This window comes from Ochotona curzoniae, unplaced genomic scaffold, assembly GCF_017591425.1.
Source record: "Ochotona curzoniae isolate NIBS_2020 unplaced genomic scaffold, NIBS_Ocur_1.0 contig_3498, whole genome shotgun sequence".
Classification (NCBI taxonomy): domain Eukaryota; kingdom Metazoa; phylum Chordata; class Mammalia; order Lagomorpha; family Ochotonidae; genus Ochotona; species Ochotona curzoniae.
In genome coordinates, this window is record NW_024465885.1 from 1,508,009 (window position 1) to 1,535,087 (window position 27,079).

A 27,079-nucleotide genomic window follows, 5' to 3' on the forward strand; every position below is an offset into this window, starting at 1 on the left:
ATGTACTTTAGCTTCCATCTCCACTGATGAAGTCAATTACTAAAACTCCCCTACCTTTTGCCTTCAAAAATGTACTATTTGTATACTTCCCAGTGTCATAGGGGCAGTGACATTGCCTGATGAAATCGAAGGACTGAAACAGAATGAATCAGAGACCTACTGAGTAATCAAGAATAGATCTTTGGGCAATCTTTGGGCAATAAAAAATAAGAATCCTTGCAGTAGAAATACATAATGTCACATTCAGTATTACCCATGCATACCTCAAAGTCTGATTCTGCAGTGACAAATCTTTGAGTTACCATCTTAGAAAAAGAAAGAAATTGAGGCCTTCAAGTTTGCATGGCTGAGTTCCCCAATTATTCCACCAAATCCCACTTTTAGCTAATCTAGGGCTGTCATTACCTGACTTTGTAAATTCAGAGCAAATTAGAAAATACATTTGGCATTGAAGGCTTAGAAGCGATGGTTCTGAAAAGTTGAGACAGTGGCTTCAGTGGGCTGTGGAGGGGACTGCTTATTGGATTGATTCTCAAAATAGATAAGAAAAGGGACTGGCACAGTAGCCTAGTGGCTAAAGTCCTTGCTTTGCATGTGCCAGGATCCCATATGGGCACTAGTTCATATGCCAGCCAGCTGCCCCATTTCCCTTCCAGCTCCCTGTTTGTGGCCTGGGAAAGCTGTGGAGGATGGCCCAAAGCCTTGGGATCCTGTACCCACATGGGAGATCTGGAGGAATCTCCTGGTTCCTGGCTTTGGATCGGCTCAGCTCTGACCATTGTGGCCACTTGGAGAGTGAACCAGTGGATGAAAGATCTTTCTCTTTGTCTCTCCTTCTCTCTGTGTATCTGACTTTTCAATAAAAATAAATAAATCTTAAAAAAAAGTCAAGGAAGATGGTGATGAGGATGATCTTGTACCATTAGAAAAAAAAATTAGGTAACATCAGTATAATTCTTATTTGATTTTTTTATTTATCTGAAAGAATTACAGAGAGACACTTTTATCTTCTAATTCACTCCTCAGATGGCCACAATAGCCAGGACTGGGTCAGAACAAAAGTAGGAGCCCAGAATTCCATCTAGTTCTCACACATGGGTGTCAGGGACTCAAGTACTTGGGCCATTTTTCACTGCTTCCCCGGTAATATCAGCAAGGAACTGAATATGGTGGCCTACCTAGTGGGTAGACAGGACAAACCAGTGTTCAAATGGAGGCTGGTGTTAACAGGTGGTGGCTTAACCCACTGTGTCACCATAGCAGTCACTATGTCAATATACTCTTTAAGAAAACATTGAAATGTAAAAGGTTTCTGTTTGTTAAAGTTTAAAGTGTATTTTATTGCTGAAACAAGCAAGAGATGTTATTAGTAATATATGAATAATATTCTATTCCTCGATATATTTTTTTTAAAGATTTATTTATTTGTTTCTTAATTGGAAAGGCAGATGTACAGAGAGGAGGCAAGACAGAGAAAAAGATCGTCCATCTGTTAGTTTACTCCCCAAGTGGCCGCAACAGCCAGTGGTGCCTCAATCTGAAGCCAGGAGCCAGGAACTACTTTCTGGGTCTCCCATGCGGGTGAAGGGTGCTTTGGGCCATCCTCGACTGCTTTCCCAGGCCACAAGCAGGGAGCTGGATGGGAAGTGGAGAGCCGGGATTAGAACTGGCACCCATGTGGGATCCTGGCGTGTTCAAGGCGAGGACCTTAACCGTTATGCTATCACTGGGCCCTCTTTTTTTTAATATGGAAAAATTAAAATAGTTTTGTAGAGGCATACAACCAGTCAACCCTCAATAGGAAGAGTATTTATTCCTAAATATTTTGTTTTGAGTCCAAGTCTCTTAAAATGGAAGATGTTCTGTCTCATTGATCTTGGTTATATAATGTATGTTGTCATCTGGAGTAAGACACAGTTGCGCATATTTAGCTGATTTACTTTGTAATGCGTCATTGTAAGTGACCAAAAACATGGTGCAGGAGGTTGTTTGTGTGTTTTTTTCATTGCTTATGCAGCTTCCAAGCAGAAAATGTTCTTGAGAGCAGATGGTAAAGAACAGTCAATTGCGAGGTCTATTATCCAGATGTATTGATGTTTCATGTCTTCTTGAAGCCAGTTCCAATACATTTGTAAGTCAAGTCGTAATGTAGTAACCCTTTCACTTCTGCTAGATCCCGTTTCAACAAAGAAGTGGGCTAGGATATTTAATTACAGAACCTCTGAAGCCAGCTGTCCCATGGAGAGGCAATGCCGTGGACATATAATGCAGCCTGGACATGTGCTTTTGGGCATGTCTGATCACTGTGCTACAATGCTGATGAGGTGCTTAAAGCTGAAAGCTCTCTTCAACTTCATCGTTTGTGACAGTGTGCTTTCTTAGGACAGTTTTTAAGAAAATAACGTTTACCCAGTGTTTCTACTTGGCATGTTATGTGGTGTTTTTTTCTTTAATCTCTCAGCAATTTGGAAGTTTACTTGGAGCACAAATAAGATAAAAAGCTGTTTTTTCAGAAAATGTCTCTAGCGAGTAAAAATGAAGATACTATATCTGAATGAATGTGAAGTTGTCCCCTTGTATATTTTTAAAGCTTCCCAAATGATCCCCAGTTCCTGGCCAAATGTAGCCTACCCAGATTTTCTTTAGGGAAGCAGCAGTTCACAGGGATTTGCAGTTAGCCGGGTATCTAACTGCACCCTCTCCTGTCCTTGCTCACAGTTCCACCATTTTAGAATATGATGAGGTATGCCAGAGCTCTACCATCTGTTTAATGGGCTAATTATGTTTACCACATGCCTGCTTCACCGGAATACCTTGAGTAGGATTGCCAAACACCATAAAAATATATATGTTTGTATATATTGATATATAAATACACATATAAATAAAATGATATACATACATAACAGCATCCGTAATTTCTCAGCTTTACTCTATGTATTTTGCAGTTGGCTAGACCATGGCCTTTCACTTCAGCCTGGCTGGGATTTGCAAGGGCATGTGATAATATATGGCAGAACCACCAGGCTGAGAGGGACATTCTAATCTAGGGACTAGCGGGAGGAGTAAAATTCAGATTCTGTCCACATACTTCCATCTTTGCCTGTTTTAGTGTGTTCCATATTTTTCCCCATCTAGATATTAGCTCAATAATTCATATAGTCCGAGTTTACAATATAAGATGTTGCTACAGTCAATGTCTTATTTAATCAAGAAAAAAATCTCTTCAGCTTTTATGCACTACAGCTTCTACAGTAAGCTTATTCTTTTTTTAAACTTTTTCAAGATAAGCTCATTTTCAACTTTTTTTCAAGATTTATTATTTTTTAATTGAAAAGTCAGATCCACAGAGAGAAGAAGAGACAAAAGATCTTCCATCCGTTGGTTTACTCCCCAGTGGCCAAAATGGCCAGAGCTGAATGAAGCTGATGCCAGGATCCAGGAGATTCTGCTGGGTCTCCCACACAGGTGCACAGTCCCAAGACCATGGGACATCCTCTACTGCCTTTCCAGGCTACAAGCAGTGAGAAGCTGGAAGAGAAGTGAGGCAGCTGGGACAGGAACCAGCGCCCATATTGGAATCCAGCACCTGTGAGGCAGACACTTTAGCCACTAGACTACCAATTATTTTATTTTTTTAGGGCCAAAGACAGAGAGCTCCTGTCTATTGGTTCACTCTCCAAATGCCTGCCCCAGTCAGAGGAACACATGGGCCAAGCTGAGGAGCCAAGAGTTCGTCAACAATCTGCCCTCTAGGATCTGCCCAATTAGGATGCTGGGATCAGCCCCAGCACTCTCATGTGGGGAATAGGCGTCTCAACCACTTCACAAAATGCCTACTTTTGGGCCTGTTCTTAAATCCAAAACATGTTTGTTTCGTTTTGTTTTGTTTTTCATTGAGTAAGGACCCTGATTTGCAATCTCTTTTAGAACTTCCAACATACAAGTCTCAGTGACTTCAGTTATGACTGTAACTGTGAAACTTATCACAGGGTCCCAGGTTGGGTCAACCTGCAGTACTTCTTGGAAATAGGGATTGCATTAGATATGCATTAGATATACATATTAGATATGGCAGATTTTAAGCATTAAAGGAGGACAAACAGAAGGTGCATACTAGGTGAAGAAAATTAAACCAGCAAAGGCACAGCGCAGAGATGGAAAAGAGCAAGTCATGAATAAACAGGGTATTTGGGAAGGAATGATCGGAGTTTTCTGTGTGGCTCCTTTGTTTATGTAAAGCTAGCGAGTGGGGCCCTGTTGGTTGGGAGGACGCATTGGCCTGAGAGCTATTCAGACAAATATCTGTGTCTGTACCACACTATAAACCCAATCTGCAGCATTCCCTTTGAAAATGGAAAACAATAACAACATATGAAACTATCATTGATATAAAATTTTATTCGGTCTTCTATGATACTAGGGTATTTTTAAAGCTATTTTTCTTCCCGTAGTGTTCAAATGTGTTCTTATTCTGATTTAACTGAAGTAAATTATTCAAACAGAGCTGTTTTGTTTTTATTTGTCTGTTTTTGTTTTTGCAGCTTTATGCTTACCAGGGATTTCATAAACAAGTTGGAAGGGGAAGAAAATATCCAGGATGTAAACATAGAAATACACTAATCAGATAAACTTGAAAGAGCATGCGTAAGGAAGTGTGAAGAGAATGAAGAGTCATCAGTGCCTGAATGATGGTGTTTTCCATCTTAGGCCTTTGAGAAAAGACAATGATATACAAAGAAAGGGAGAATTAGCCCTCTATTATTTTATCATGCATACACATTAGAAACAACTTGTCTCTGCTATGTGACCCCTGGAACCCAGAAAGCTAGTACATGCACATGGATCAGAATCAGTGAATGCTGATCAAAAGAAAAGGAAGGAGAGTTGCCCTCTCATCTTTCCTTACCTTTAAAATCATTCAGGGTTTCAGATGGAAAGATTCTTTAAAGTCACCCACTCTAACAGCCCCACTTCACAGATGGGAAAAGTGAGGCTCGGGATCAGGTACAACAAAAGTTTTCAAAAATGGCTGGGCACCTAGATCGGAGAGGTGGGTGGAAGCTTTACAGCCATAACACTCTGTATTCTCCCCATTTTCTCTTTAATCACTGCAGGGAATTCGACTTTGTCGCCTCTAGCAATGCTGCTTCCTATATCTTGATTATAAACTGGCTTCTCAATTGCTTAGCAGGAAAGCTTGTTTTATAATAATGGATCCCAATTAATGGTTCTAAAAATTCAGGTGAATTCTCAGATATATCCTAATATTCTTCAAATCAGAGAAGCTCACTGATTCATGTGTTGCTAACCTCTTCATAGGATCTTATAATATAAAATGAGCTGATCATACTGCATTTTTTCAGGTGCCTAAAGTTTGGATATTTGATAGAACATAAAAATGGATAAGACCAGATTTGTTCATTTGCTCCCTCTGAACTGAGATGTTCTTAAACTGCTGTGCCTTTATAAGAAATGCATTCCTGTGTCCTTAGTGCACTGGTTCCTACTGTCGTCAGCACAGCCGGTTATTGATTGCCACTAAGGTTCAAAGACAACTGTTCTTGGTGTTTTACTGATATTTTGTTCTATGTGAGAGGAAAAGAACATAGTTAGAATCTGGCACACCCTGTTATGAGTAAAGAGTCCTGCACTGACGATAGACATTGACTAAATGGCTGGGGCAGTTGTCAGGCCTGGCAGTTAAGACGCAACTTGGAATGCCTGCATCCTACAGAGTGCCTGAGTCCAACTACTGGCTCAGACTCCTGACTCAGCTTCCTGGTACTTCAGACTCTGAGACAGTGGTGACGTTCAAATAATTGGGTTCCTGGTACCTATGAAAGAGACTTGGAGAGATGCCCGGCTCCCAATTTCAGCCTAGCCCAAACCCAGCTGTTGCAGGAATTTGAGGAGTAAACCAATGTCTCCCTCTGTCTCGGAATCTCTCTCTCTCTCTCTCTCTCTCTCTCTCACTGTTTCTCTACCTGTCCAATACAGATTTTAAAAATAATAAATGGTTATTTTGAAGGGCAGAAAAAAGCATCCATAATTTTTCTTCAGGAAAAAGAAAATATTAACTCCCAACTTCTGATACAGTGTCGTTGGTTTGTTGCACCATACATGGTTATTATGCTCTACTTGTCAGTGGCAATCCAGAAATTCTCTTATTATTGTGATGCAAAAATAACCTACTGTTACCTTTCATATGTGTCTGGCCTGCTAAGGCTTGTAGTGCTCCATCACATCAACCCTGAGAACAATTTAGTTTCCAAAGAACATGAAATAAACAAAAGTGCCTACTTGTAACAGCCACATCCTGCCACCATTATCCTGGTGTGATGGATGGTGACTTGCTGGTCAACTTCCCTCATGTTCTACATTTGGATATTTATAAGAAAAACCTAATAACTATTTCTCCTATAAGCCATGTGCATCTGGCATGTAGCAGAGACAACTAGAGAACAGGAGTAGAAATTTCAGTATCAAATTAAATCATGTTGGTAGGTAGGAGTAGTGGACATTAATTATTTTTCCTTCCTCTTCCTCCTTGTCTTCTTTGTTCATTTTTGTTTTCCTCCTGCTTCCTTCTTCATTCAAAACTCTTTGCTTGTGGATTTGGAGAATATTCCCAAAGGAAATAGGTAGAGTAAATGCTATTTGGGGGGCACACACAACATATCATCAATCAACTTATCAATCTCTGACATCTCATCAAGCTCATCAATCTCATCATGCCTTTTTCAGTGCCTAAACAACTGACCCAATGTTGCAAGGTGCTGGGCCTCAAAATGGGTGTGTCCTAACACATTCCCTAGTTTGAACTAGTCTAATGCACTCTTTGACATTACTTAACAATCAAAACAGAGAAGAAAGTTTCTTTCTGTGGTCCTAGTCCCAATGAGTGGCAGGATGTAACCTCAATAATTTTCCATGAAGTCCTCCCCTAGTCCAAGCACGTAACATCTAGAGCTGCCTGGCTGCTGGCAATGCACACATGAGAAATATGGCCTTGCAGTGATTTTTGTTAGCATGGGCAAAAAAAGAGACATACATTATAAATTTATATTAGTTTTTTCCTCATAAACTTTTTAACTTGCTATGCAGACTATGTTTTTTTTTCAACCCATTGAGCAGTTTGAAGAAAAACTTGGCTTTGTAACTTTTCCTAAGTAATTTTTTCAGCCTCTGCTATTATTTCTTTCTGCTAATTATCTTAACAGGTGGGAGACATGTATGAAAAAACTTCATCGTGTATTACAGGCCAGAAAGAATGCACCTGGGAAAACCGTTAAGTCCTCAGGAACAGAATTACCTCCTATAACTTTCCTAATCCCCACCCCCGCCCCCAATAAAAGTAGCTCAGGTAACAGCGCCAGCCTCTGCTTGGTGGTACATGTCAGCTGTGTTTTCAGTTGCTTTTCACTCTCTGAAATTTTTTGTAGTGACTATAGTCAGAAACTTTTCGATTAAAGAAAAGACAGGAGGAAAGTCCTTTGAAAATCCAGTCTAGCCAATGCAGTAGAATATTAACCCCATCTGTGTCTTGGGTTTGGGGTTCTCAAATAGTAACAGAGTTCCAGATAAAGTGACTTTCTGATGTGTGTGCATTTCTTTGCTATTTCAGGTACTTTACAGAAGAATGCTTGCTTCTTGTAGTTTGTAGTTCACTGAGCTAGCTCAGTTACATTTACTGGTCATCAGATTCCCTGATGCACGATGACTCAGTGTTCTTTAAAATACAAAATATTCAGCTGCGTTGTACACTTCTTCCCCCTGCCACCCGCCTGTCTGTCTTACTCTAGTGCGAGACATTGAGAGTAGAGTGAGTGTGTGTGTGAGTGTGTGTGTCTGGGAGGTAGACAGATTTCCTACCTGGAAATGGCTTGCTATTATTAGACGTTCAGTTACTAGGGGTTATGTAAGACAATTGAAGCTCTGTTTTTTAACAGAGACATGATTCATGCTGCTTGTAGTAACAGTAACCACCTCCAACCGAGACAGAAACCAGACGCAGACAAAGGCTGGAGAAATCAATGCCGACTCGGTACAGCCATTCTCCTGATACCCTCTGCCTTTCCATCAGAGCACTTATGTCCTCAGGAGAGGAGGCTCCTGCTAATTCTGGATCTTCTTTGTCTCCTGGGGCTGCCAGGTAAAATCATAGAGTCTGTAGTCATGTGCAGGGAAAAAAAACGAGCCTCAGGAGTACTGACGTCCGAGCTCTCTCCCTTCGTCTCTCCAGTATTTCAGACACACTTGGAAGAACAGGATCTGTCACCTGCACCGTAGCACAGAATTCACTGTGGCTTCCTCTTGGAAAGGCTGGAACTTGAGCGCTTGGCTCACCCACTCACTTTCAAGTGATGTTCTGTAGTGTGCTGGGAGAGAAGAGGATGGAGTGGGATTGGGTTGGTGCCCGTGCTTTATTACAGCTGCTCCCAAAAGCTGAATGGAAGCGGACTGGCTGTCAGCTCCCACACTTACTCAGGACCCTTGCTAATCCTGCAGGCTACATGGCTGGGTTTTTTTGTTTTTTGGTTTTTTTTTTTTCTCAGATCCAGACAGACAAGAAACAAATCTGTCTCTCCAGTTCATGCTCTGCTTCTCAGATCTTGTACAGCGCTCGTTGGCAACCATAATATTTTTTAAAAAAGAAAAAGCTACGATAATTTTTTGCTGAAATTTTTGGTGTGTTAAACCCTCCTACTCACTAGCTGAGCAGATTAAACCTCTCTGTCCTTCCTCCTATCTTTTGTGTAATTGGTGATGAGGAGGATTCACTTTTCCAGTGTTCGTGAAAATACCACAGAGCCTTTCGGGTGCGTCTAAGTCAGTATAGAACACTGCTGTAAGATTTATCTGCCCCACCAAGGGTACTATCTGGAAAGAGGTGCAGAAATCTCAAACTTCACCCACAATTTAAAATTAAACTTCAGGACTACTGTGAAAATCTGAAACTTAAAATGCTCCAAAAAGCTGAAACTTTGCGAGTATAGCATTAAGTCATAAGTGGGAAACACCACATCATAAAACTTCATTTTACATGCAGAATTATTAAAAATTGAGTATAAAATTGCAGGCTACAATTATAAAGTGTGTATGAAAACAAGTGAACTTTGTGTTTAGATTTGGCTCCCATTCCCTAGATAGTTCTTTCTGCACATGCAAATATTCCAAAATCTGAAAAAAAAAATCTTTAATCGGAAGCACATTTGTTTCCAAGCATTTTGATATGAGGTACTCAGTCTTCATTTGTTTTTTCTACAAATTGGAGACCTAAATACCTTACTACAGAAATTGCCCATGGTTCCCAGTCTTGTCCCAGATGTGTGAAATATGCCCCAGGGGCAAACCAACCTTCATTTTCACTTATAAATGTATAAAATTTCCAGAAATACAATTCTAAATATTGATGTGACAGAAAAATATCAAAACCTTTTAGCTTCACATAGTCAATAACCTCCTGCAATACAAATCCTAGCTTTAAAAATACTTAGTATTGATTACTGCTAATAATCAACCTTCTCATATATTGTTATGAATTTTAACTAAGCGCTGCCACAGATTTTTCCAGTTAGAAAGTTTGTACCATTATCCTGGAATGTCACACGTTATTTTATACAATCTATACCTGTTTTAAAATAAATCTAAGTCAATCTTCTGATTTATAAAATGGTTTTTATTTAAACCTCTGTGGGGGTGTTTTTGGTGTGCCATTGTTTTATCCAGAAAGGTAGTATAATGCTTCACAGATTCTCCTCTAATGAAATGCGTTTCATCCTCTGCTAAAATAGGAAAGTCATTCGTTCCTACAGTTCTAAAGAAGAAAGCTATACTCCTTTCTCTCACATAATAAAACTCCATGATTAGGCACTAAGACACCAAGTTTCTAATCCTAGCCACAGTGCAAACTCAGCGTTAGGGAACCTAGTAAGGCCCAACGTCAACTAATGTCTACTCTGAAAGACTCCAGGCTCCTTAATTCTAGGTCAGTACATAGCAGCCTGAGACACCTGCTTTGAGCTTTTATGTGGCATGGTGGTGAAAGAGCTTTATGGGAAAGATAGAATGTGTTGTTTGGGGATTTCATGGATGTGCCAGTGGCTACCAAGAGGCCTCCAAATTAATTCAGAGATAAAGGTTAGAGTGAGACTGGAAAGTGCCCTGCCTGCCAACTCAAGTCATCAGTGGTGGACCCTCACATAAAAGTGACACTTATGTCCATGTGTAGGAGAACAGGGTTCCTTTTCATAAAATTGTCATGATTTAATGATCATGCTTGGTGATTTCATATTTAGTGCAGAGACATATATTCTGGTGGTTCTTTGCTTATATCTATACTGAACTTATTTTAAGGTTTTCTCCACAGGTGTCAAGTAATGTAAATTCTAATACTCGCCTACCAACAGAACTTTCTTTGCACTTCTATGTACAGCCTTTATCCAAAGCTTTACACTTGCATGGTTACCATATATGGGAATAATGACTCGCCAAGGCAGTGATTTTTTGCAGAAAGATGGTGGTATATTTCATCATGACCTTGATCATGCTGAATTGACCCAATAACCATAGACATCAAGTTTTCATCTTTCATCCTCCAGTGTTATCCATCCATTTATGTCTGTGATAATGAGCAAGATGGTTACAGCATCTTGCTGTGCACAAAAGGCAACACTAAGTGTGGGAGTTTCTGTTGTGTGCAAACCAAAATCCTTCCCCAAAGAATTTACATTCTCACCAATAATTTACAAAACAAGCATGACACTATAGTCAGTTATATAAGTACTAAATGAGTAACAGAGGTCAATGCAAACCACTGTGAACATCACAGGGGGCAAGTTTCTTAAGGGGCACATTATTCTGTATGGGCATTGAAGAAGAAAAACCTGATAAACAAAAACAGAGGGTTAGAAAGGTATTTCAAGAAGCCAAAGTGGCATGTTCAGGAACTCAGAGATGCAGATGTGTTTAATCTTTCTGGCACCCTATAAGTTTTTTTGTTTCATTTTATGACACAGTTTCATAGGCTCTGGGATTCCCTGAACCCCTCCTCAGGCCCTCCCCCGATGTTGGATTCCTTCACATTGTTTCAGTATTACAGTTCAAATCCAGTCATGATTCCTTCATTGTGAGCATGTACCATGCATAAAGTCCAGCATCTTATTGTCCAGATAAATTCAATGATAGCCTTGGGAGAACATCCCTGGTCTGAAAGTAGAGCTGGCAGAATATCATCCCCTCCAATGAAAAGCCACAACATAATATCAACAACAGTTTACAACATCATGGAGTTACTTGACATGGTATTGAGTGACCAGTATGTTAGAAAATACAACTTCTTAACCACATCCTGTGACTACTTCACTGACATTTCAATTTTAGTTTATACACAACCGGCTGCTATACACCTTAAAATGGCTATAGGATACTATCCAGCTGTCTCATGTCTGTTTTCATTTTTATATTTACCAATTTATAATGTTGAAGCATGTTTTTTACTGAACTTGGCGAATTTTAGAATAGTTTAAACAAGCTTATAACTCTAACAAGGTACATGTTAACAATTGAGGCACAGAACAGTTTTAGGAGGGGTTTGCAGAGAAATCTTCAATACCTTAGTGAGGAGTAACTAATCTTTGTGTCCTACCTAGTCACGTATATGTATAGAGTCCAAACTGACTGTTTCCTGTCTGTTCTAAGCTATCCTTATTTTTCTCTGTCTATCTAATCTAATTTTTTGGTGGCTCCAGAGCGACCCTGGTGGTCATTGCAAGAGAGGGTGGGGATCCAAAGTTGGAGCTAAGTAAGGACCAGAGAAAGATACCCTATAAGTTAATTGGTTTAGACCAAATGGAATATTGATGGGAAAGAAATCTGAGAGAACTTATTTGGTATAGATTTTGTGAATTTACATGCTGGGTTGAAAGAGTTTAGAACCAGGAGACATCCATTAGAGCATCTTTTTCCTAAACATATTCTGAGCTTAATAAATGTTCCATCAGAAAGGGGGTGGGAGGGAGTCTATACTGCCTAAGTCTGTTCTTGAGCACCTTTAATACCTTTATTTGTGAGAGGGACATGGAGTAAGCAGTGTTTCCTAAGTTTATTTGACCAAGGAACTGGTTTTGAAATATTTATATATCTTATTTACGTAAGATATTTGTAATATCTTCTAAAAGTGATTCTGAGATATACCATTTAGAAGGATGGAGTTTTGAAGGGTTGAATATGAAAGGAAGGCAAACAGGTATGCTGTAATGGTTAATCAAGAGCTGTTAGGAAGATATCACATACAGAAAAAAGTAACACTGACGAAACCAAAGGAAAGCGTAAAGATCTAAGAGGATAATTTTTTCAGTAAGAAAGGAATATAAGAAAAGATAAAAATACATTTAGAAAAAACAAAATGGTGAAAATTTCAGGATCTTGGAGAAAGAGATGGGAGTTGATAAATTTACCACATATTATGGTACCAAAGCAGGAGACAAAGTCCCAAATGAAGAATGGGACTCAATAAAATAACAGATTTTTTTAAACTGCAATTGGGTTCTACTTGAGAGCAATGGGTGCAGTGAATGAGGGTCCAAGTATCATGAGTAGGAAAGGTTCAGCACAGAGAAGTTCAAGGGAGAAAGGAAACCTGGAGGGTTACTAACGACAGTGTTGAGATGGTTGTTCATAGGGTAGGGACAAACTGGACAAGGATGTCTTGTGAAGCCAGCAGGGGCCTACTGATAGTCCACATGTAAAGAACGGGTTGCCTAGGCATTAAGAATAGTGAATTCACAAACTGAGATCAAAACATCTGAACTCGGAAGAATACTTTTTTTTTCTTAATCCCAACTTAGTTATAGCTACTTAATTTTTCTTCATTGGAAAGTCAGATATACAGAGAGGAGGAGAGACAGAGAGGAAGATCCTCCATCCTTTGTTTCACCCCCAGTGCCTGCAACAGCTGGAGCTGAGCCAATCTGAAGCCAGGAGCACAGAGCCTCTTCTGGGTCTCCCACTTGGGTACAGGGTCCCAAGCTTTGGGCCGTCTTCAACTACTTTGCCAGACCACAAGCAAGGAGCTGGATGGGAAGCAGGGTCACTAGGATTAGAACCAGCACCTGTATGGGTCCTAGTACATATAACGTGAGGACTTTAGCCACTAGGCTACCATGCTGGGCCTGGAAGAATAATTTTAAATGAGGATGAAAGCTAAGAAGTAGATAAGGAAGAAGGATGGTGAAGGCTAATTGGAAAAAAAATGGTGATGCATTTCTATATCAAAATATTAATCAGAGTGGAAAGAGAAAACGTGGACCAAGAATAGAAAATTTTGAGAAAATTCAGAGGCCAAGCAGGCATAGAAGACCATAATAGAGAATCTAGTATAAACTAATGGTGAGCGCCTCAAAAGAAGAGAAATGAATGAAGACAAGAGACCAGTGATTTAGTGATTGTGAGCTGATTGTGAGCACTGGGAAGAGTATTGCCACTAAAATCTACCCTTAAAGCTTACTTTGCTATCCTCTGGTTTCATGAGCTATTGCAAATAACCCTACTTCTCCTAAATATCTATATCATCTTCCTTGTTCATTAAAAGGAATTATAATTCTCATCGTCAAAGAGTAGTTGTAAGAAATAAGATTTTGCAATGTGAAGAAAAGGCACGGTTCTTGCCACACAGTAAGCATTAACAGTAGCCAAAAATTGCTATGCTGTGATGGAAGCAAGAAAAGAGAAACGATGCTGGTGTTGAATGTGTCATCTAGGGTAATGCCACCATGATGTTTCTCAGTACCTGATTTTCCATTTAGCTGCAGGCTACAAGGGTTAGTCTATAAAATATATTCAGTGCAAGGGGCAAGATATAGAAAACTCTGACAACACCAAGTAATATGCTGTGCCATAGATCATGTTCATGTTAGAGTTGAAAATGACCTGACAACTGAGCCCTGTGGCAGGCTTTGTGGACAGGAAAACTGCAGTAGTATTCACATGGTGTTTATTAAAGCCAGAAAATCATAGTAGCATTATTTGTACCACCTGATACCCAAGATCTAATTTTAAACAGTAAAAATCAACTGTAGCCTACAATACTTAGGTTGTCTGTGTGCAACTTTTAATAACAGAATTTGCAAATTGTCAAGAAGGAATCAAGAGGTCTCTATGGAGAAAATTAACATAGATTTAATGTGACAAACAGTAGGACTGTGATTTCACTTTCTGTTGGCAGGGCCATCCCAGGGGTCTTCAAGTCATCATAGGTATTTCTTTTGGACATGGGTATTAGCTAGTGGTTAATTAAGAAACTAACATTTAAAAGTAAAAGTTCCTATAGCATTGGCAAGCTGCAGATGGGGTTCTGGCTTAGTTTAGCTGGCCATGATGTCTTCAGTGCCTTATTTATTAAATGATTTTCTTACAAATTTCTAGAGAGGTATGATTAGTGATGTAGACTTGAAAGTTTGGTTCCAGGTAATTAGTTAAGAAGTTAAAAGTCAGGGGAAAATTATTAAACACAGAAGTTGTTGCCATTTGGTTACTCACATACCAGGTTAGAGTCCCTCGGATTGAATCCCATCTCCACTTCCGGTCCAGTTCCCTGTTAATGAGTATCTTGGGAGGCAGTAGATCAGAACTTATGTACTTAGGTCACTGCCACCCACATGGAAGACCTGGCCAGATTAAGTTCCAGGTTCCTGGCTTTGATTTGCCCCAGCCTTAGCTGTTGACAAGCTTCTAGAGAATGAATCAGAAAATGAACATTCTCTCTCTCTTTCTCACTCTTTCTCCCTCTTGCTCACTCTCTCCTCCTACCTTGTCCTCATACTCCTTCAAATAAAATTAAAATGAATGAAAAATGTTTAAGCCTAAAGTCAAATGCCTTTCATGAGGATGTATTTATTTATTGAAAGAGTGACTGAGGCACAGAGGAAGAAACAATGAGAGCAAGCCAGGAATTCTATCCAAGTCCTCCAACTGGATGGCAGGGCCACAGATACTTGGGTCATCACCCACTCATTTTTAAGGCACATTAACAGGGAGCTGTATTGAAAATGGAGCAGCAGAATTCAGACTAGCACTGTGAAATGGGATGCCATCATCAGACAGCTTATCCAGCTGTGCCACGATGCTAGCACACAAAAAGGTTTTTTAAGCAGATTGAATGATTTAACAGGACTGCTTAATTCCCATATTTCTCCTCAAGAAGCTGTTAGGATTGAAAGGGACCTTCAAAATGATATTAAAAATAAAACCCACCTCCTGTCCTTAACAGATGTTAGCACAGAGCCTTGGGGAGGTTAGATGACTCATCTGAGGTCATGCAGCTCATTCGATGATTTTATTTTTCTTAGTCTTACTCCTTATAACTCCTCCTCTTTTCTTCCTAACATTGCATTCGGCACCATCACCTCTCTGCTGATTACTTCTTGAATTTACCCTTGTTTTTTAAAATCTCCTGTGCCTCAAATTATGAGGCAGTGGGTCTCTGCCAATTAGTAACCCTTCTCTGTGAACTCACCACCGCACTTGGGGCAAAGAAACGAGGGAAGTAGAACAATTTTAAATTTACTGTGATCTTTGAGACAGCTTTATCTGCACCTGGGAATTGCTGTTAGACAATTAAGGTTGGTAAAGCTCATTGAATCTCTCAGAGGAAAGGTGTTACTTGAATTATTATCAGATAATTATTGTTAAAAATAACAATAACGTAAAAAAATTGGAACTTTACATATTAGAGACATTATCATTTTGGATTTTCAAAGAGGAGGGGAAGCCCTGGGGGGATCCTTGAAGCTCTTTTTTTTTTTTTTTTTTTTTTTTGCACAATGTGCTCAATGCCAGAACTCCTTGAAAATTGTCTCATGTCTAATGACCTGACAAACTGGCCCAGAATCAAAATTTAGTCATGCCACATGAAGTGTTCACCAGGTTACTCAGCTTGAATTGCTTCTGAAAAAAAAAAAAAAAGAAAAAGCCCTCAGGAGAAAGGAGAGTGTCAAACATGAGATGTGTAGACCTAGACCCATAGTGCCAACTCACCTGGGAGCCCATGAGACTTTCAGAATCGTGGGCTCCACCCAGTTGTACTGAATCAGAAACCCAGGCTGATGCATTTGTTCATTGTGGTTTGGTAAGACCGATATGAGACATGCTCTTCTTCGATTAGAATGGAGGAGGGAAGTGTGTTTATTGATAGTTTCTGGAATGGTTTCTTTCCTGGAGATCTGTGCTTATAGGTCTTTGCAGTGTCTATGAACCATTGTGTTATTAGCGAGCATCCCCTTTATGCAGAAATGATCACAGAAGCTAGAAATGTGCCCATGTGTGCTAAGCTGGAATAGTCATTGTAGTGTGAAAAGAGAATGAATTTCAAGTCATAGAGATTTCAGTGAAGATTCTGACCTCCCTCTCTACTAGCTTTCTGATCAAGCCCTGGAACAGTGAGCTCCCTGAGTTGTGCCTTTCTTCATCTGTAACATAAATAGGCTACTACTTGCATTGCTATGAGGAATCAACCTGTTACCTTTCCTGGTAAGAAGATAGACAATAAATAGTAGCTGTTATTGTAACTATTACCTTTCATGTCCACTTTGATCCTGGAAGCCCCTCCATCATTTTAGAATGATTTGGTGTGGTTTCTAAGAAATAAGAAGGGTCTTATTGAATGAAGACCTCCGCAGAACCTTTACTGCTGTGATGTGCACATGCCAGAGTGTTATATCACAGCTCTGTCCCCTGAGGGACTCGGCAATAGATCTGCAAAGACATCAGCAATGGCATGTGCTGCAGAGAAGTGAGCCACAGTCTGTTCTGGCTCTGCCATAATCAAGAAACTTACCAGCTGGGTTCCAAATGCAGATTCCCTGGTACAGTGATGATGTCAGAGGCAGGGAGAACAGCTGTATCTCCAGAATCCATGGAGAATGTGTGGCACCAACAGCCCCTCAAAATTATCTTTTGCCTTAGAAACTGAATTCACTGTATGTAAAAGTCATTAAAAGAGGGGAAAAAATTAAACCCCATGATGTCCTTTTCACTTTTTTAGTGTAACCACACTTGTAACAATAAAACATGACACACCATGCAGTTACTCTGATTAATAAACTCTCAAGTGTGTGCTAAGGCAAGAGAGGAAAGAAGAATATGGGGATAGGTGACAAATTTCTAAAAAAATTAAAAAAAAGATAGCATCAAAGTAGGATCATAGCAGCAAGGATGCTGAGAAAGAAGGTTTGATTAAAGGACAGAAAGATCATGTCTCTAGTAAATTATAAAATGCAGTTTAAATCAAGTGCTTGCTACATTCAAAGTGTACAATTATCTAATTACAGTAAGGAGTTGTATGTTTCCAGGTAATTTTTTTCACTGTCCTGTAATAGACATATCGATCAGTGATTTCCTTTATCATTTTAATGCAGTTACCAAGGGGTGGGTGAAGAGAAGGAAGTTCTCTCTAAAGTGTTGCTAATCTGTCCAGCCAAATGGTAGGTTAGAACAATGAAGAGCTCTGAAACCCACTGGAGTGTTGCTATCTAATGGCTGTCTCAACTCATAGCATGGCTCCATCATACCAAACAAAAAGAGCATGATTAATACTGCTGAAGTTTTCCACTAATGTGCAACAGTCAGTCAGTGCTCACCTGGGAGAGGCAAACAGCATCCTCTATTGTGGGATAACATTCAAGAATGATCTTCACTGGTCAAACAAAAACCACTAATAACACTTGGAAAGGTCTGTGTTTCTCACCTGGTCAACCATATTATTCCCATGATATTATCATTGAGCTTTTCATCTTTGGGTGAGGAGAATGATTTTATGTCAGATTAGAGCACAAGAGATGGGAAAAAAATGGTGTCTTCTACCTCAAAAAGAAAAGTAAATAAAAATATAAACAAACCTAGGGGATGAATTGGGGAAAACTAGGTGGGGAAGAGGGAGCTATGCAACAGAGTAGCAGGATGGCCATGTCTGTGTTTCTACCCATTAGTGAGTTGAAGCTGTAGAAGGCCTCCTCCAGGCCCCACCAATCATTCTAGCTAAACCCTCAACATTTCCAAAACATGCAAAATGTCCTCTTTTTGATTTTCAGCCTGAGTTAACACTCCCATGGTATTTACAATATTATCACAATTATTTCTGCTGGTCATATTAGAAAGCACTTTTGTTTTTAATAAAGGAAATGTGTCTATTATTTGGAATATGGTATCTGCTTATAAGCTATGCACCCCAACCTCTCTCTGTCTAATCTACTCACTGTTGCTGGAATTTTTTTGTGCCAAGTAATCACTGATAGATGTTTGGAGATTTGTGACTTTTTATATCAGCTATTTGTGCTCAGCCACTAATAAGCATGTGGCCTTGGTCAAGTCAGATCTCATAATCTCTTCATCTGAGAAATGAGGGGACTGAACTTTAAAGTCTTTCCAATTTGGATCTCACTTTCCATGACTGTAAGCAAGACTGTTCTTTTTAAAGTTGGTTCAGCAGACATCAGCTGAGAGCAAACTTGTATACAAGGCACTGCACACCACAGGTACTTGAGAGGGGAAAAAAAAAAGATGATTCCTTTCCCATAAATCATAAAATATCAAGGCCAACAACCCTATAACAAAAGATAGGTTTAGAAGAAAAAAGCACCACAAATTTATTTGATCATAGTTTTATGTGACTCAGGAGTCTTTGGATTGAAGATCTAAAGACTCATGGTGCACTACCTATTTTGTGCTTATATTTAATAAAGTGTGAACACTCATGTAGCAATATGATTGGACAAAAAGGGTGTGACTGCCTGCTAATAGACTGAGAAAGCGAAACCCAACAGGGCCTGTCTGTTAAGGCTCTTCCTGGCCTCCTCCATGCAGCATTTCTCCCTCTCAGGTATGGGGCAGAACCCCTTCTGAAATAGAGACCTTTTGATATACTCTCAGACAAGGTAGGTCAGAAGAGGAAGCAGGAGATCATAGAGAAACTTTGATTCTGAGGCCATCATTTTGGTGTACATTACTGAGCGACAACAGTATGCAGAGTAAAAATGCTGTCCTATCACAGAGCTTGTAGAGGGGAATGGCACATTACACAAGTCATTACTAGTTGATAGAAACATGCAGTGAGGGTTCAAGAAGGACACTTCCTTCGGACAATACTTCATATATGAGGTAGCAGTTAATGACCTTAAGGGAGCTATATGTAGACACTGAAGCGGGGAAGAAATGCCATGAACAAGCTGGGAAAGAGTGCAGTTTTGTTGGAGGAAAGATGGACTATACAGGTGAGAGTGGGGAATTAGACTGAAGCTATGGTTTAGCAACATTGAATGTCAAACTGAGAAATAGTGAAATTTAGTGAGTAGTAGAAGGTTGTTTTTTGGATGGTAGTTTAGAAACGTTAGTGTAATGCTGGTATGAAAGATTGTCTCATGATAAAGAGAAACTAGAAAAAAAGGCAGTTAGAACAGTTTCACGGAAATTGTAGCAGTAGGTATGAAAGAATATATACACATTGGTGCAGAAATATTATTCAGAAAATAACCAGAGTAAACACCATAGAATTAAGCAACTTTTTGTCTATAGGAATGAAAAAAAAGAAAAAAGTAAAAGGAGAGAATTAAGGATTGCTCCTCAATTGTAGGCCCTAGGAACAGGATGAGGTTGATGCCCGTTGTATGCAAGGGGAGTCTGGAGAAGGAACTAATTAATTATGCTTTTGGATTTCTGGATTAAAGGAGCCTGTGTAGTAGTTGATGGGTCTATGAGTTTCTCAGAGTTAGAAATCATGGGCCAAGTGCAGTACCCTAATGGCTAAAACCCTTATCCTATATCCACCAGGATGAAGGCCCTAAGCCTAAAGACTATGCATTTGCATGGGAGCCCAGAAGAAGCTCCTGGTTTCTTCACTTCGGATCAGCTCAACTCTAGCTGTTGTGGCCACTTGGGGAGTAAACCAGCAAACAGAAGATCTTTCTCTGTCTCTCCTTCTTTTTGTAAATCTGATTTTTCATTATAAATAAATAATTTTTAAAGAGGAAGAGAGAGAAGGAGATCCTGTCTTCTGCACCTTTTCTAGGTGCTTAATAGTTGCTGTGTGAACCTTTAGTGAAAGAACAAGTGAATGAATGTTCCAGTAACCAGCTGTTATGTCATATATCAGTTGAGACCTCTGTGGCACTCAGGATCTTAAGACAGCAATATGGATGCTTTGTAAGAAGAGATTGCTGATGCCAAGGGGGGTGGGTATAGACAAAGCCTGAGAGGAGAAGCTTAAAGAATGTCTATATTGAGGGAAAAGGAGAAAGAACATGAACAGGTAGAAATATGCACTGAGTGAAGCCTGGGGAAAATTCACAACGTTTGAGGCTGTTAGACAATGGTCAGCTCAGTTCCTCAGGTTGGAACGTCTCAGGGTTAGAACATCTGGAAGTTAATGGGAACACTGCAGTGAAGGGTGGAGAGAATCCAAGAGCACAGAAGGCAGCCAGGTCAGTGGGTGTCTTTAGAATGAATAGGAATGTACAATAAAGAGGAAAATTCTCGAAGTAGAATCACAAATACTAACATGTAGGGCCTACTACAGCGTGGAATGGTCAGCCTTAGAATAGAAGCAAAGCTGCCTTTTGCCACAACGTAGGTGAACCTGGAAGACATTAGGTTAAATGAAGTGAGCAGACACAGAAAGACACATACCACATGATGTCCCTCTCATGTGTGGAAAATAGAGAAAGTGAACTCCCAGAAGCAGGGAGCATAATGGTAGTTACTATAAGCTGAGGAGACGATTATTAGAATAGAAACTTCCCATTAGACTGAAAGAGTTAAGTTCAGAGACTGACTTAGTGTGTGTATAGTGTGGTGGCTCATGTAATTATAGACTGACAGTTGCCAAGAGAGTATATTTCGAATATTTTCACAACATGTGTACACACATACACACACACAAACAACCAAAGTAAGTAGGTGGGACAGTATGTATGTAACTTAGCCATTCCAAAGTGAATGCATGTATTAGGTCATCATTCTGCACAACATAAACTGTCATGGTTTCTATTTGTCAACTCTAAAGAAGTGCAATCAGGAGAAAGAACAATTGAAAACACAGCTGTGGTGAGGTTGAAGGCCACTGTCACCCCATCCCCAGTCCCAACTCTTTCCAAATCAAAGCCATGAAAATCAGCCCCAGCTGCACCAACAGGTGCGTTGGTGTCTCGTACTGTGTGGGCAGGTCCAGTGGACATGCTGGAAATGGGACCTGGGCAGCACCCTCTGATCTTCCTCCCTGCATTTCCCCTTGCCTCTATAGAGGTGCAGTACCGCCCAGACAGACAAGACCCGTGGTTCTCTGCCAAAATAAAACAACTGCCATCTCTACCACCAATTCCTGCAATAAACTTGCCTTTGTTTGCTTCTTTTCTGTTCCAGATGCAATCGCTCTCCATTCCCTGCCCCAATGAACATCTGCACTAGGCCCCAACCTTGGAGTGATTTACCTGAAGAGTGACACCACTGACTTGGAAACTACTGTGAGTACATTATGTTTCCCGTGAAAGGCTTCTTAGTTCACTCTGTTTAATTAAAACACACACACACACATACACTCAATTGTAAAAGCAGGTGAAATTTTAGATGGCTGCATCTGTTGGATAATCAGACTTAGACCTGAAGTGCCAGCAGCAGTTCTCAGCTTCCAGTGTGTGCTCAAAGCAACTTCATTCCTTTTTTGTGCACTGACTGTGCTGAGCTAGATATGAGACGCTTGCAGAGACTAGTGCTGTGCTGCTTGCACGTTTACACCTTTGCCTGAAATGGTCGCAGCTCAAATCACCAGTCTGCACCACTCTGTTGAGTCTTAAGATAGCTCATCATTTCATGCTAGCTGGAACAAACCCATGAGCCAGCCTTGTTTTCCCTGCTTGTCTGCTGCCCAAGTTGCAGCCCCGTGCTACTGTCCCCTTGCTGCTCCAAGGAGCCAAGACTTTCCTTTTGGAATTCTGGGCTTCTTCTGTCGCATCTCCAAAGCGCCTGTACCCAGCTCAGCTCTGCACACTGGATGCATGGCTCTGGGCAGTTGGCTTAGTTCCTCCATGTCAGGCATTCATGTACAAGAAGTAAAAACATAAAAAGGTTCAGAAATAAGTTATAATATAAGACATGATACCTTCAGGAAAATAGCAATGAAAGACGGATATCAAGTATTCATTAAACACTGCTAGAAATAACAGATGACTGTATGCTTTTTTCCCACTAGGAAAGCCAGAAATTTGAATTATTTAGAGGCTGTGCATGCAAAATCACTTAATGACACATTATCCAATGCAAAGTCGTTTAGATGTTGTATTTACAAGTTTTCCTATATGGTATGAGGCAGGTAATGGGATGGTGTTTTACAGACGTCTCTTACTGGAAACGCTAAACCCGGGAGTCTAACACCTCTCTTAGGCTTCAGGTAGGACTTTTGCATTCCTATTTTCTATGTCTTTAGTTGTTCTGCCATAAATTGAACCCAAAGGGATTAAACTAGAGTTTTATTTTATTTTGTGTTATTTTTTGATAATCTCTAATGCTTTCAGTCTCCTGAGTTCCACTTGACGGTAGCTGATGTGCAGGTGATAGGCAGTCCTGGCTGGCCATAGTGGGAGTGGAAATCAACAGGATCAAGGACTGGGAACCAAAGATACAACAGAAATCAAAGAGTTTCTTGGGGTGGGCATTTGGTCCATTGGTTGAGACATCGGTTCAGAAGCCCTCAGCTCTTACTGGGTTCAAGTCCAAGCTCTGCTCTCCATTTCAACGTCCTGCTAATGTATACCCCGGGAGACAGCAAATAATGATTCAACTACTTGTGCCCATAATACCATGATTCAGTTCCTTGGTCATGGCATCAGTCTAGCCCAGCCATGGCTGTTCAAAGTTGATAGCATTTGGGCCGTTAACTAATGCATATGTCTCTCTCTCACACACACACACATACACAGACACACTCTCTCTCTTGCTTCTCCTTTCTTCCCTCCTCCCTCTCTCTTCTGCTTTCTCCCTTCTCCTTTTTCTCATCTCTAAAATTTTCAAGAAATAACTTATTTTTTAAAATATATAGTTCCTTTAGAATATAACCATTCTAAGAACTTGCATATAATACTATCTTCCTTTTACCCTTAAATTCAAGTACAAGAAGTATGATAGAAATCCCTGTATCTTTATAGTTTTCTGATTTTCTCAATAACGTTTCAAAGGTTCTGTATTCTTTGAGAGGGAGGAAAAGCCTTACTACTTCTACCTTCCAGTGCTGCAGAGAACCTGGATCCAGAAATCAGGACCAGGAAGCCCCCAAGTAAGCATCGGATTCTGCCACAGGGATTCTCTCACCTGTGCAGAATGGCGGTGCTTGCTGTTATTTCTCAATGGATGGAGAGAATGGTCCTAGAGAATGAACAGATTGGGATATAATCCTCATAGTCTCTATCATTCAAAACTCAGTTTCTTTCTATATAAAAGAGAAATAATAAAAAACCTACTAGGATGTTTAGGTAGAAAAATCAACAAGGAGGATGTAGCACGAAACTGAACTGTTGGCAAGAGCACATCCCTTCCTATGGGTTGATATTACTCCAGGCCTGGTCTCAAGGCTTGAGGTAGAAGTGGGTGGAAGTGTTGTATTTAAACACCCCTACACTGTCTACACAACCATGCTCAGCAGTTAGGCCTACTTACTCAGTTTGTTGTGATAATTAAATGAGATGATGTGTAGACAATGGCTGGCACTCCTCCCTCATCTAAAATTTCCTGAGCTTTGATTATGTGCCAGGCACTGTTCTAGGTACCAGCAAAAGAAAAGCCCCTGCGCTTCTGAACAGTTTTCTTGCTTTATATATGGGCAAATCCCACATAAGGAAGCCAAGGAGAAAACTGATTTGGTTTGAAGTTAAGGGAAGGAAAGAAGGTAAGACATGGGTTAGGCATACTGATGAGCCTTGCCAGTCTTCCTCACCCCTCATTAAACCCCAGCCCCCTGCCCTGATGTGTGTGACCCAGGACACCAACCCTTGGGCCCAGGCTTCCTTGTCCTCTGGATTCCTCCTGCAGGTGGCCAAAAGGAGAGGCAATAATGGGAGGAGAGAACTCAGGCTATTTAGTGTAGTCTTTTCTAAATCCCAAATTTGGATTTAAGAAACTTCAACCCTCAACTAAACCCTTCAGGGTCATTTGTTTCAGGCTGACATCTGCCTCGTGCTGTTGCTTGCCGCGCTTCACATTCCTTAAGGGTCCCTTTACCTCATGTGTACTTCTGAATACGATCTTATGCCTAAACACTCTCTGATGAAAACCTTTGTGAGTGCTGTCTGTTTCTCGCCAGGATCCTGCCTGATACAACGGGAAAAAACACACTGGAAAACATTCTAATTCAGCCATGCCAAGAAGGTTAAAAAAAAAAAAAAACATGAAACGATTGAAAGAATAAAATGCTTTAATCATGAAAACATTTTGATTTGATGTGAGAACATTAGGCCAAGTAGTGAAAGGATAAATTGTAAGGAAATATGATAGGCTAGAGTGCCATAGGTTGGTTTCAGTGAATAGAACAGAATGCTCTGGCTCGATGGGCTTCTATAGGCCAAGTGCAGCTTGCTTGACCCTCGACTTGGAGGAGCTCTTGGAGTAACTGCAGCAGTAAGAAGCCTGTGAGCAGAAAGAGGATGTCGGGAGGATAATGCGGTGAGGGCAGAGTGTTGAGGACAGATTGCTTAGTAACGTTCTTTCTGCCTTTGCTGCAGTAACAATCCATTGCCCCTGTCCTTAAATGTAGATATTAAGAAAGGCAACTGAAATAAAACAAGTGTTGTTGTCGCTAACATGATGAAAACAAGAAATGCCATCTTTGAAAGGCGGGGAGGGGTATCATAATGAAGTGCTTCCTCCATGCCAGCTTCAGGCTGGGTACTGTTCCTCACCCACCTGAGAGGCCGGAATGATTATCCCAATTTTAATGAAGGGGAAAATGAAAATATAGGGATCAGAGATGCTGGGTGATATATCTAGGTCAGTGGAGATGAGCTCTCTCCCCTGCTCAGACCTTCTCCGGGGCCTGTTCCGTGTGTTGTTGGGGAGGAGGGTGAGAAAACAGCACTCCATAAAGACTGGGAGGCATCACCGATGTAAATGATTATGATGTAGTGACTGCGTAATTACTTATCAAAAGGTGATTCTGATTAATTCTTTCTTCTCTAACTGGGATTACAAGGGGAAGGTGTGTTGAAGCACAGGGTAGTAGCCGAACGAGGAGAGAAAACAGGGAGAATGGGGGGCCCAGTACGGTAGCCTAGCTGCTATAGTCCTTGTCTTGCAAGCACCGGGATCCCATATGGGCACCAGTTCTAATCCCTGCGACCCTGCTTCCCATTCGGCTCCCTGTTTGTGGTCTAGGAAGGTGGTCAAAGTCAGCCCTTTGGACCCTGCACTCACATGGGAGACCTGAAAGACACTCTGGGCTCCTGGCTGCAGATTGCTTCAGCTCTGGCCATTATGGCTGCTTGGGGAGTGAGTCATCGGATGGAAGATCTTTCTCCCTGTCTCTCCTTTGCTCTGTATATCTGACTTTCCAATAAAAATAAAATAAATCTTTTTTACAAAATGAGTAGAAGGGGGAAGAAGAGGACACTCTCCTCTGATAAGACGCCTCCTCCACACCCTGCCTCCCTGCGACAGATAAGAGCTCGCACTAGGACGCACTGTCCTCCCTGCGTATGTGCACTATGCAGCAAGGAACGGGAAATCTGTATATCAAACACCACTGGCCCAGTTAATTTCCCTGTGCTTCCCATATTTAATACCTTTCATCTCATCAATATGTTTGAGTACACATTTCTTTCTACATACAATATGCTCTGGATAGGAAAGCGCCAACATCTTCCACAGCTGTACTCACTGCTAGTTTTCAGCCCAAAACTTGTTGCTAGGGCCAGCATCCTGAGAGTTAAGAATCAGAAGGTTCTGCTGGCTAACTCAGCTGCCAGTCACCTCAAAAAGCCTTCCTGGTTCCTGAAGCAGTTGTTTTTTTTTTTTTTCTCCTAACAGAAATGTTTGCAGTGAGGACATGAAAATGTTTTTGTTCTTTTTGGACAATCGGGAGATGTTCTGTCAAAATGTCAGCACTGACCCTTGAAAGGCGGCTGCCTGAGGCCACACACTTCTTTCTTTCTTTCGTCCTCTCTCTCTTTCTCTCTGTCTCTTTCCCTTTTTATTTTTTTGAATGCAGAACTGCACCAATGTGGCGGGAGGAAGTGCACAATGATTGGTCTGTTCCTCTGTGGAAGCGTTCAGGGTACACCCAGTTTGCTTTGCATATATTTACGAAACATCTGCCCTTTTCTTGTTCTTAAGTCCTTCCCCCTCACCAGCCCCCTTTCCCCTTTTCCCTGCTTTCTCTCTTTGTTGTTGTTGGCTGGTCTAACTTTTTCATTGGACCTTTCATTTTCCGGTTGAGGGGTGACTTCATCAGAGTGTATAATTTTAACAGCAAAAGAGAAAAAGAGGAGAGAGAGAACGAGAGAGAGAGAAGAGAGGAGAGAAGAGAGAGCAAGCAAGCACTCTGAAAAGAAAGAGACTAAGAGGCCAGAGCTTGGCAACCAACCTTTGGCATGGTGACCAGGAGGAAGGTTCTGGTCTGGTGGGGAGCTTGCCTCTCTGGAAGGCTGCCTGGAGTCAGCCGGTATACTGCTGCCCTCTAAAGGCTCTGGGGAATAGTGCACAGTCACAGAGGCTTGGAGAGCTCTGCCCTCTGTGTGCCATGTTTACAAAATTCATTTTGTACAACCAAAGAAGGAATTTTCACTTAATTACCACAAGGATTATTCCGTTTCTCCTTCACAAGCTATGCACTGCAACAAAGGGGTCAAGTAGCAGCACCTGTGTGTGTCCAGCATCGCCTGCTGCCATGCCTTAGGGTTTCTCAGCTCCAGAGAAAGGAATCCATAAGCACTATTAGGGAAGGTGAGATGGGGAAATAGATTTGCTTCTAAAGACAGGGGGTGACTCTCTGTTATCTCTGCAACTGGGTAGCTGCCCGGTGAGCTGAGGATGAGTAAAGTGATAACAG

General features: G+C 40.9%; 1 protein-coding gene across 8 annotated transcripts in view; it reads left to right on the forward strand.

Moving 5' to 3' along the window:
* The window catches only part of ZBTB20 (zinc finger and BTB domain containing 20), a 709,762-nt gene that overhangs the window by 641,012 nt on the left and 41,671 nt on the right, over positions 1–27,079 (forward strand). For 7 of the 8 annotated variants that reach the window (XM_040980442.1, XM_040980441.1, XM_040980439.1 and 4 more), the window contains 2 exons: positions 21,412–21,512; positions 22,380–22,435. The gene's annotated coding sequence lies outside the window, so the exon portion shown is untranslated. The remainder of the gene's footprint in view (positions 1–21,411; positions 21,513–22,379; positions 22,436–27,079) is intronic. The other variant, XM_040980440.1, reaches the window with a different exon arrangement.